This window comes from Coregonus clupeaformis, chromosome 8 (assembly GCF_020615455.1).
Source record: "Coregonus clupeaformis isolate EN_2021a chromosome 8, ASM2061545v1, whole genome shotgun sequence".
NCBI lineage: Eukaryota > Metazoa > Chordata > Actinopteri > Salmoniformes > Salmonidae > Coregonus > Coregonus clupeaformis.
The window spans coordinates 4,125,270-4,137,020 of record NC_059199.1 but is presented as its reverse complement, the minus strand read 5'-3'; positions in this window follow the sequence as shown (position 1 = coordinate 4,137,020).

The following is an 11,751-nucleotide window of genomic DNA, read 5'->3' as shown; positions in this document are numbered from 1 at the left end:
GTTTTAGACAACCAAGTAGACCTAAATTACAGGACTGTGCTGAAAGCAGTTTTTCTGAGCTCTATACAGCGTTGTCTCTTCATACAACTATTTGATACAACTCTCCATTAAATACTGTACGCAATCACTCCAGCAAAACACAAAGTAAAGCATAAAATCGAGATAAATACAATTTCTTCACAACATGTACATTTCAAATGTTTGAACAAACATCATACATCTATACATGTTTTCAGTGGCGGCTCCTGAAAAAATTCTCAGGGGGGGGCAATTTTTCTGATGATTTAGGTGACCTACACACATTTTAAAAAAGATATGTCCAGCAACAACATGAAGACAGGGGCAGCATATAAGTCAATACCAGAAGCATTTATTGACTGATCTCAAAAGTGTTGGCTTACCAGGGTTGGTGGAGCCCTCAGTTTCATCTTTGCCTCGCAAAGCTAACTCAAACACTCCGCAAAACTTCACACACTGGATTAGCCGGCTGAGGATGTGGCGGTTCTTGCTAATGTCGTAGTAAATATATTTGTTATAGTGAATATGGAATATGATATGTTGAGTAAAATGTTGTGCTAAGATCTATTTAGGTCAGGAGCTGGTTATAAGTTCTGTTCCTATCCAATAACAATGGACAAAAGGGTCCTATCTTGTCAGCCAAGGACAACACCCACGCCATAGGCCTCTCAGTTCTTCCAACTCACGAGTTCTTGCTCTGAGGACACACACACACACACACACAAACACACACACACACACATCATCACTGTTAAACACACACACACACACACACACACACACACACACACACACACACATCATCATCACTGTTAAACACACACACACACACACACAAAAAATCCCTCTCTTAGGCTGAACATTTGAAGACAGAGAACCCGACTCAGAGCCAATGCAACAGTGACAGTAGCCTGGAGGGGACCTCGCCCAACTCATCAGGACCAATCAGAAGATCAGAACTACTAGATTCAACCTACTTCATTTATTGCATAAAATGTCTGCACACAATGTTTCGGGGCTCTCTTCAGATAATAATAATAATAATAATATATGCCATTTAGCAGACGCTTTTATCCAAAGCGACTTACAGTCATGCGTGCATACATTTTTGTGTATGGGTGGTCCCGGGGATCGAACCCACTACCTTGGCGTTACAAGCGCCGTGCTCTACGAGCTGAGCTACAGAAAGTGGATACTCATGGATGCGCATCGCAATTGTCAAATGTCAACACAATTGGAGACACCACGTCATTTTTGGAGACATGTTATTGACAGTAAACTATTGTAGATGCGACTGCTAACTAAATAAAACATTTTAGCTGGCTAGCTAATCATCTTAGCTAAATGTGGGGCAAACAATTCAGTTATTTACCGTTAATTTGAGGGATTGGGGTGAAAGAAATCGAGTTACATAGTGATACTTTACGATATACTGTATTGACAATATCGCAATATTTTAGCGCTAGTTGGCTGTACCTGCACCAAAACACCATTATTGTTCCTTCATAGCTTGTTCTCAATCTTTTCACATTGGGAGCCAATTTGTTTTCAGCACTTTTATTTCCATGACTGATCAAAACTCGTTCTCATGGCTTTCTGATCCCTCTGCAACAGACATATGGTGCGCAATAAAATCACAGTATCGAATCGCAATACGTATAGAATCATGAGACTCGCAATGCATATATCTTATCGTGAGGTTCCTGGCAATTCCCAGCCCAAGTTCATTTGCCACAACAAATCTCTTCGCTAGCAAACGCGATGTCTTCTCCAAAACGGCAATGTGTCTCCAGCAATGTTTACTTTTTTGACGTTCTATGGCATCTCCACTTTCCAAGCATATATGACCACATGTAATATTTTGGTAAGTGATGCAAATAGTGAACTATGTAGGGCCAGGATGTAAAATATATGTAGCTGCAGCAATTTCTCTTATCTGATATGGTAAGTAATGGGGCTTAATGTATAGCTCCCTAAGAGTTTGACGAACGGGTCCGTGCACGCGATTCCAGATATCTTTACCTCTGAATAAACTGCCTTTATTATACCATATCCACCCTGTCCAAAGTCTCTACTTGGTCTCAGTTCTCCAGTAAACTTGTGATTATCAACACTAACCTCATCGTTGTGGCGGCGGACAGCTAGCCTGTATCCCTCATCCAGTTGAGTGGCAATGTTCTTTTTCGTTAGTACCAATTTTTGGAAAATCCTCGGGTGTAGGACTTTCCGCCTTTAGTAGAAACCTGTTGAATTATTAAATTTGGTCTGGGAGGTCCTAATTGTTTCGTTGCCAATTTATCTTGATTTGTTCGCCGACAAAAAGGAACTTATTTCAAAGACACAATCGAGTTGCACTGAAGGCTAGCCATTTTTACAGTAGTAGTGAATTGATTGAGGCTGCTACCCGGTCTTTTCTTAGTTACGTTCATGGTTACGTTACGTATGACGAAAGCGCGTAAGTGCAAGCCCTCAGACACCCATAGAGATTGTATTGAAAGCTCTGAAATTTGAAAAAAATAGATTTTACATGGGAGTCTATGACAGACTTCTGGGCGATTTTCAACCTGACTGAAATCGCCCAAAAAGGGGGGGTGGCCATTTGAAGCACGACTTTAGCCTGATTGGACATTTAGTGGCAGATCAGACCAGACACGTCTAGATTACAACACTGATAACTACTGTTGCCGTGATATAATTGATTAGAAAAAAAATCCCTTCCTTTTCCCGTTTGGCAGTGCGTCGCCCATATCGCCCTATTGAACACACCGCCCCTGCATGTTTTACAATCTCAGACTCACTGGGGAATTTCCTGTTTTACTACGGAACAATTATTCAGACAAAATGCAATCCGTATTCAAGTTATTCTATACTGAGAACAGGTAAATATACTTTTCTGAAAGATTTTGTTGTTGTTGGTAACAATAACATAATTTGATTCGCATCTGAATTTAGGCCAATAAGTCAGTATTTAAGTAAGCCTTGTCCGAGCACCAACAGGGGATCCAGCTAGATGCTGAGCACCAATCAAATCTGTTTTATCAATAGATTATTAAGTTGTTTCATTGTTTAATAAAAGCCTCTGTATACCCCATAGAGTTTCTCCCGGATGACGCTCTCCTCCTTCAGTTCATGTAGAAAAGCCTCTGTATACCCCATAGAGTTTCTCCAGGATGACGCTCTCCTCCTTCAGTTCATGTAGAAAAGCCTCTGTATACCCCATAGAGTTTCTCCAGGATGACGCTCTCCTCCTTCAGTTCATGTAGAAAAGCCTCTGTATACCCCATAGAGTTTCTCCAGGATGACGCTCTCCTCCTTCAGTTCATGTAGAAAAGCCTCTGTATACCCCATAGAGTTTCTCCAGGATGACGCTCTCCTCCTTCAGTTCATGTAGAAAAGCCTCTGTATACCCCATAGAGTTTCTCCAGGATGACGCTCTCCTCCTTCAGTTCATGTAGAAAAGCCTCTGTATACCCCCATAGAGTTTCTCCAGGATGACGCTCTCCTCCTTCAGTTCATGTAGAAAAGCCTCTGTATACCCCATAGAGTTTCTCCAGGATGACGCTCTCCTCCTTCAGTTCATGTAAAAAAGCCTCTGTATACCCCATAAAAAGAATAGATGGTTCAAGACCCACAGACTCCAGGTCTCTGACCAGCGATGGTGTAAACCAGTGGAGGCTGCTGAGGGGAGGACGGCTCATAGTAATGGCTGGAATGGAGTCCATGGAATGGCATCAACCACATGGAAACCATGGAAACCAGGATGTGTTTGATACCCATTATTATGATCCGTCCTCCCATCAGCAGCCTCCACTGGTATGAACCGATCGGACCTTCACCAGTTAATCAAAGTGGTTGAAGAAGAAGTACTGACTCAAATAAACAAGGATGTTGGTGCTGGCTGGGATGATTGACCATACATGTTGGTGCTGGCTGGGATGATTGACCATACCTGTTGGTGCTGGCTGGGATGATTGACCATACCTGTTGGTGCTGGCTGGGATGATTGACCATACCTGTTGGTGCTGTCTGGGATGATTGACCATACATGTTGGTGCTGTCTGGGATGATTGACCATACCTGTTGGTGCTGGCTGGGATGATTGACCATACCTGTTGGTGCTGTCTGGGATGATTGACCATACATGTTGGTGCTGTCTGGGATGATTGACCATACATGTTGGTGCTGGCTGGGATGATTGACCATACATGTTGGTGCTGGCTGGGATGATTGACCATACATGTTGGTGCTGGCTGGGATGATTGACCATACATGTTGGTGCTGGCTGGGATGATTGACCATACATGTTGGTGCTGTCTGGGATGATTGACCATACATGTTGGTGCTGTCTGGGATGATTGACCATACATGTTGGTGCTGTCTGGGATGATTGACCATACATGTTGGTGCTGTCTGGGATGATTGACCATACCTGTTGGTGCTGGCTGGGATGATTGCCCATACATGTTGGTGCTGGCTGGGATGATTGCCCATACATGTTGGTGCTGGCTGGGATGATTGCCCATACATGTTGGTGCTGGCTGGGATGATTGCCCATACATGTTGGTGCTGGCTGGGATGATTGACCCATACATGTTGGTGCTGGCTGGGATGATTGACCATACCTGTTGGTGCTGGCTGGGGAGTTTTCCTTAAATGCTCGCCGATCACCGAAAGTGGCTACAGAGGCCTTAATGGTAGCCACAAACCTAGTACTTACCAACCTATCAATCAAACACATCCTCATGTTGGGGATATGTTGGTGGTGCAGGAGAAAGGAGGGCTGTGATCCTCTGCCAGCGATGGCTCTGTAAAAAGAGAGCATCCACTTCCTCAAACGTTTTCAATTCCATTTAATCCCAACCTAAAAAAAAAAGGAATCTGCATACGTAACCTAAAATCCCACGTCATCCCAACCATCACGGAGGTTCCCGATGCGGATGTAGAACTCCACGCTACCACATGTCCGTTCTGTCTGTGTATTCACCATGGAGAGTCTGGTGCACCTTCTCACTTGGCCTTGTATCCCGTGTACTGTATGCAGCAGTATGTGGACACCCCTTCAAAATTAGTGGATTCGGCTATTTCAGCCACACACCCGTTGCTGACAGGTGTATAGAATCGAGCACACAGCCATGCAATCTCCATAGACAAACATCGGCAGTAGAACGGCCTTACTGAAGAGCTCAGTGACTTTTCAACGTGGCACCGTCATAGGATGCCACTGTAAGGGTTGGTGTGAGGTGTGACCCAGGTGCGGTGCAGGATAGACAGCAGGCAGAGATGGTGAAACAAGGATCTTTACTGGTGGTCCCAAAACCAGGATGAAAAACAACAGACTATTCACGAAAACAAATGAGGAGCACATAGGTCTCCAAAAACAGGCTGACAGCAAACAATATGAAATACTAACTCTGACTGGAAAAACACAATGACACAGGGAGAAGACTTCTCGAGTACCTGTAACTCCATCACATGATCAGACACTGATACGTACTGCTTGACATCAAGGAACTAGCAGAGAAAACTGAGCAAGGGAACACAGGGAAGTGAGGGCATAAATACCCAGGTGAACAGGGAGACACAGGTGAACAGGTAGACACAGGTGAACAGGGAGACACAGGTGAACAGGTAGACACAGGTGACACCAATAGGATGATGATAAGTCCCGACTGTGAGTGAGGAGGTGCCCGAATGCATAGTGCCAACTGTACAGTTTGGTGGAGGAGGAGTAATGGTCTGGGGCTGTTTTTCATGGTTCAGGCTCGGCCCCTTGTTTGGTGGAGGAGGAGTAATGGTCTGGGGCTGTCTTTCATGGTTCAGGCTCGGCCCCTTGTTTGGTGGAGGAGGAGTAATGGTCTGGGGCTGTTTTTCATGGTTCAGGCTCGGCCCCTTGTTTGGTGGAGGAGGAGTAATGGTCTGGGGCTGTCTTTCATGGTTCAGGCTCGGCCCCTTGTTTGGTGGAGGAGGAGTAATGGTCTGGGGCTGTTTTTCATGGTTCAGGCTCGGCCCCTTGTTTGGTGGAGGAGGAGTAATGGTCTGGGGCTGTCTTTCATGGTTCAGGCTCGGCCCCTTGTTTGGTGGAGGAGGAGTAATGGTCTGGGGCTGTTTTTCATGGTTCAGGCTCGGCCCCTTGTTTGGTGGAGGAGGAGTAATGGTCTGGGGCTGTTTTTCATGGTTCAGGCTCGGCCCCTTGTTTGGTGGAGGAGGAGTAATGGTCTGGGGCTGTTTTTCATGGTTCAGGCTCGGCCCCTTAGGGAAATCTTAACAGTTTGGTGGAGGAGGAGTAATGGTCTGGGGCTGTTTTTCATGGTTCAGGCTCGGCCCCTTGTTTGGTGGAGGAGGAGTAATGGTCTGGGGCTGTCTTTCATGGTTCAGGCTCGGCCCCTTGTTTGGTGGAGGAGGAGTAATGGTCTGGGGCTGTTTTTCATGGTTCAGGCTCGGCCCCTTGTTTGGTGGAGGAGGAGTAATGGTCTGGGGCTGTCTTTCATGGTTCAGGCTCGGCCCCTTGTTTGGTGGAGGAGGAGTAATGGTCTGGGGCTGTTTTTCATGGTTCAGGCTCGGCCCCTTGTTTGGTGGAGGAGGAGTAATGGTCTGGGGCTGTCTTTCATGGTTCAGGCTCGGCCCCTTGTTTGGTGGAGGAGGAGTAATGGTCTGGGGCTGTTTTTCATGGTTCAGGCTCGGCCCCTTGTTTGGTGGAGGAGGAGTAATGGTCTGGGGCTGTTTTTCATGGTTCAGGCTCGGCCCCTTAGGGAAATCTTAACAGTTTGGTGGAGGAGGAGTAATGGTCTGGGGCTGTTTTTCATGGTTCAGGCTCGGCCCCTTAGGGAAATCTTAACAGTTTGGTGGAGGAGGAGTAATGGTCTGGGGCTGTTTTTCATGGTTCAGGCTCGGCCCCTTAGGGAAATCTTAACGCTACAGCATATAATGACTGTGATGTGGGATTTGAAGGAGTCAGGTGCCGGAGGGTAAATCACAGAATACAGAGTTTATTCTGGAATACAGCGTAACCAGTCCAGTGCGCAAAACAGGCGCACTGGAACAAACAGGCACACGGGGAAAATACCCCGGCATACATAATACTGAGCTCCACTGAGCTACTAATCCTCACAATAAACAATCCCCCACAAGGACAAGGGGGCAGAGGGAACACTTAAACACATACTAATGAGGGGAATATGAACCAGGTGTGTGTAATTGACAAGACAAGACAAATGGAATGATGAGATATGGAGCGGCAGTGGCTAGAAGGCCGGTGACGACGAACGCCGAAGCCTGCCCTAACCAGGAGGGGAGGCAGTTTCGGAGGAAGTCGTGACAATGACATTCTAGACGATTCTTTGCTTCCAACTTTGTGGCAACAGTTTGAGGAAGGCCCTTTCCTGTTTCAGCATGACAATGCCCCCATGAACAAACTGAGGTCCATACAGAAATAGTTTGTCGAGATCTGTGTGGAAGAACTTGACTGGCCTGCACAGAGCCCTGACCTCAACCCCTGTTGTATATAAATGATCTGAAATCTGCTTGTACATGTGACCTTTTCCTCTGTGCAGATGATTCTGCACTGTTGGTTTCCCACAAAGACAACAATGTGGTTGAGAAAACCCTCAGTGCTGAATGTCAGTAAATGGCTATATGACAATAAGCTGTCACTTCACCTTGGAAAAACAGAGACCATCTTGTTCGGGTCCAAAGTGAAACAGAGGAAATCACCTGATTTTAAGGTGGTAGTTGGTGACATAGTAGTCGCAGCATAAGTTCTCTGTTAAGTATATTGGATGTGTGCTAGATAAACATCTGATAGGGGAGAGCATGGCACAAAACGTTATCTCCAAAGCGAACGATGAAATTTGGTTTCTGTCAAGGGGCGACAGGTAGCTTAGTGGTTAAGAGCGTTGTGCCAGTAACCGAAAGGTCGCTGGTTCTAATCCCCGAGCCGACTAGGTGAAAAATCAGCCGATGTGCCCTTGAGCAAGGCACTTAACCCTAATTGCTCCTGTAAGTCGCTCTGGATAAGAGCGTCTGCTAAATAAATAAAATCTGGATAAGAATGCAATGGGGGGAGGGGCTCTTGTTCAGTTGCATGCTCATCCTGGTACAGTACTGCCCCCAAGATAATAACTAATTAATTGCAGACATCTCAGAACAAATTAGTCAGGATTATTCTTGAACCTCCAGCACGTACTCATCTTGACCATTCCCTCTTTGAAAGCCCTTAGATGGCTCAAAGTGGAGGAGAGAGTCTCTCAGATTAAATGGTGTCTTGTTCATAAACTTGTCCCCAGGTACGTATGTAACTAAGCATAACTATTCCACTAGGAGTGAAACTGACGTTGCTTCCTTTTAGATTTAATAGTGATGTGGGGAAATAAACAATCTTCCAAAATAATTGTAAACTTATAACCGCCATAGGTAGTTTCAAGTTCTCAATGAAAAAGTGGCTAAATAGTAGCATGTCTCAAAAGTGAGTGGTAAGATTCTAGTAGGTGGCTGAGAAGGAAATACCCGGGATAGCATATGGTCTGCCTGTTGGTGCCTGCTGTTTGTTATATGGTGATTGTCCTGTATATTTTAGGGATTGATTGTTTTATATATTAAGGGTATGTGAGACAAGGGAGATGTACCTGTTGGTTAATAGGAAATGGAACTGTAATAATCAGCTCATTTTATGAAACAAACAACAATTTTGTCTGTCATTGTTTGTTACCACTACTACATTAAGATGATGTCATTAAGATGATGTCATTAAGGTGATGTCATTAAGGTGATGTCATTAAGAGGATGTCATTAAGAGGATGTCATTAAGGTGATGTCATTAAGAGGATGTCATTAAGAGGATGTCATTAAGGTGATGTCATTAAGAGGATGTCATTAAGATGATGTCATTAAGGTGATGTCATTAAGGTGATGTCATTAAGAGGATGTCATTAAGAGGATGTCATTAAGAGGATGTCATTAAGGTGATGTCATTAAGGTGATGTCATTAAGAGGATGTCATTAAGTTGATGTCATTAAGATGATGTCATTAAGGTGATGTCATTAAGATGATGTCATTAAGATGATGTCATTAAGGTGATGTCATTAAGGTGATGTCATTAAGATGATGACATTAAGATGATGTCATTAAGGTGATGTCATTAAGGTGATGTCATTAAGAGGATGTCATTAAGAGGATGTCATTAAGATGATGTCATTAAGATGATGTCATTAAGGTGATGTCATTAAGATGATGTCATTAAGATGATGTCATTAAGAGGATGTCATTAAGATGATGTCATTAAGGTGATGTCATTAAGGTGATGTCATTAAGAGGATGTCATTAAGAGGATGTCATTAAGAGGATGTCATTAAGGTGATGTCATTAAGATGATGTCATTAAGATGATGTCATTAAGGTGATGTCATTAAGGTGATGTCATTAAGATGATGTCATTAAGGTGATGTCATTAAGGTGATGTCATTAAGATGATGTCATTAAGATGATGTCATTAAGGTGATGTCATTAAGATGATGTCATTAAGATGATGTCATTAAGGTGATGTCATTAAGGTGATGTCATTAAGATGATGACATTAAGATGATGTCATTAAGGTGATGTCATTAAGGTGATGTCATTAAGAGGTCATCTAGAGATCCCCAAAAGGACACAGCAAAACACATCAATCACCTGCAGCCGTCTACTTCATTCTGTCTCACAGCTACTTTTTAAAGAAGCTAATGATCTTCTGTGGCTAATTAATGCTCTCTGGTGAAGTATTTTGAATTATTTTATTTAGACAGGAGTAATTATATCATTTTGCCAAAACATCAATTTACTTTAGGGGAAGCCAGCATCCTAACAGGGCACTGTGCATCCGCCAACTTTCCTTTCCAACTCACAAGAGGCTGAAACCAGAGATCTGTATATAATGACGAGATGCTTATGTCTCCGCCCTAACAATGGAAGTCTTTGTCCCAAAGGGAGGCAGGTGACAAGCTCAGGTCTGCCCATAGAAACACATTGGGGCTTATTCTGGACAGATTTTGGCGAGTGTGAGCCCTCTCGCTTCGCCACTTCCTGTCTGCTGAAACTATCTCACCACCTATCTCATCCGAGCGAGCGAAACGGCGCCCTTCCGTCTTACTATATGTAGCCCATGTATGTGATGCTGTCTGGCCAGAGATAGTATGACATGCCTTACTCTGGTCCAGACAGTATCAGATACATGGTCCACACATGCTGAGACAGAGGGACCTGAGATTGATGCGTCTTTCTATTGGCGCGCTTCTCGGTCAAATAAATGATCAATATTTTAATATTTTATTTGGACGGGCAAGTAGGTATGGTTGGACAGGCCAGGCGTCCTAAGGCCCGCCCATAATGCCCTGAGTTCAAGGTCAGAAGACGCATAGAGAGAAACGTGAATTACTTTACTTTACACAGGCTTAAATTGGCTCGGAATCTGCCCCATTGTCCTTTCCAGCATGGTTCCAGCAACTATGGTCGATGCGTAACCAGGCCAGACCAGTAAAGGTTGGCTTGGTTTGGTCCTATATGGACCCGTAACCAGGCCAGACGAGTACAGCTTGGCTGAATCAGGCAAGGGAGTCTTTAGGAGTGTTAATGCTGATCTGTGATTGAACCATCCCACCAGGTGTATTAGGAGTGTTCATGCTGATCTGTGATTGAACCATCCCACCAGGTGTATTAGGAGTGTTCGTGCTGATCTGTGATTGAACCATCCCACCAGGTGTATTTCGATGGTCACACAACAACAACGGGTCCAGTTAGGAAGAATAGGAACAACATTAATATTAATATTATCCAGACAGATTGTCAAACTAAGGATGTTCTCACACTTGGTCCCTTTCAGACAATTTTTGTGAACTCAGTGCGGTTTGCTGAATTTGTTGTGCAGTGTGAACACACCCAAAGGAACTCTGACCCCTCAAAGAAGCTCCCAAAATGAAATGAACTGAGAACATCCCAAGAGGTGGTCTGAGTTTGATTCGCTTAAATTCCACGGTCCGGTTCCCTTTTAGGGCCATTTGAACACAAAGCTCCCCAGGTTCACTTGTCATTATTCCTGCACCACACACTAGACTACTGCCATAACCCCTCACACTAGACTACTGCCATAACCCCTCACACTAGACTACTGCCATAACCCCTCACACTAGACTACTGCCATAACCCCTCACACTAGACTACTGCCATAACCCCTCACACTAGACTACTGCCATAACCCCTCACACTAGACTACTGCCATAACCCCTCACACTAGACTACTGCCATAACCCCTCACACTAGACTACTGCCATAACCCCTCACACTAGACTACTGCCATAACCCCTCACACTAGACTACTGCCATAACCCCTCACACTAGACTACTGCCATAACCCCTCACACTAGACTACTGCCATAACCCTCACACTAGACTACTGCCATAACCCCTCACACTAGACTACTCCAATAACCCCTCCCACTAGACTACTGCCATAACCCCTCACACCAGACTACTGCCATAACCCCTCACACTAGACTACTGCCATAACCCCTCACACTAGACTACTGCCATAACCCCTCACACTAGACTACTGCCATAACCCCTCACACTAGACTACTGCCATAACCCCTCACACTAGACTACTGCCATAACCCCTCACACTAGACTACTGCCATAACCCCTCACACTAGACTACTGCCATAACCCCTCACACTAGACTACTGCCATAACCCCTCACACTAGACTACT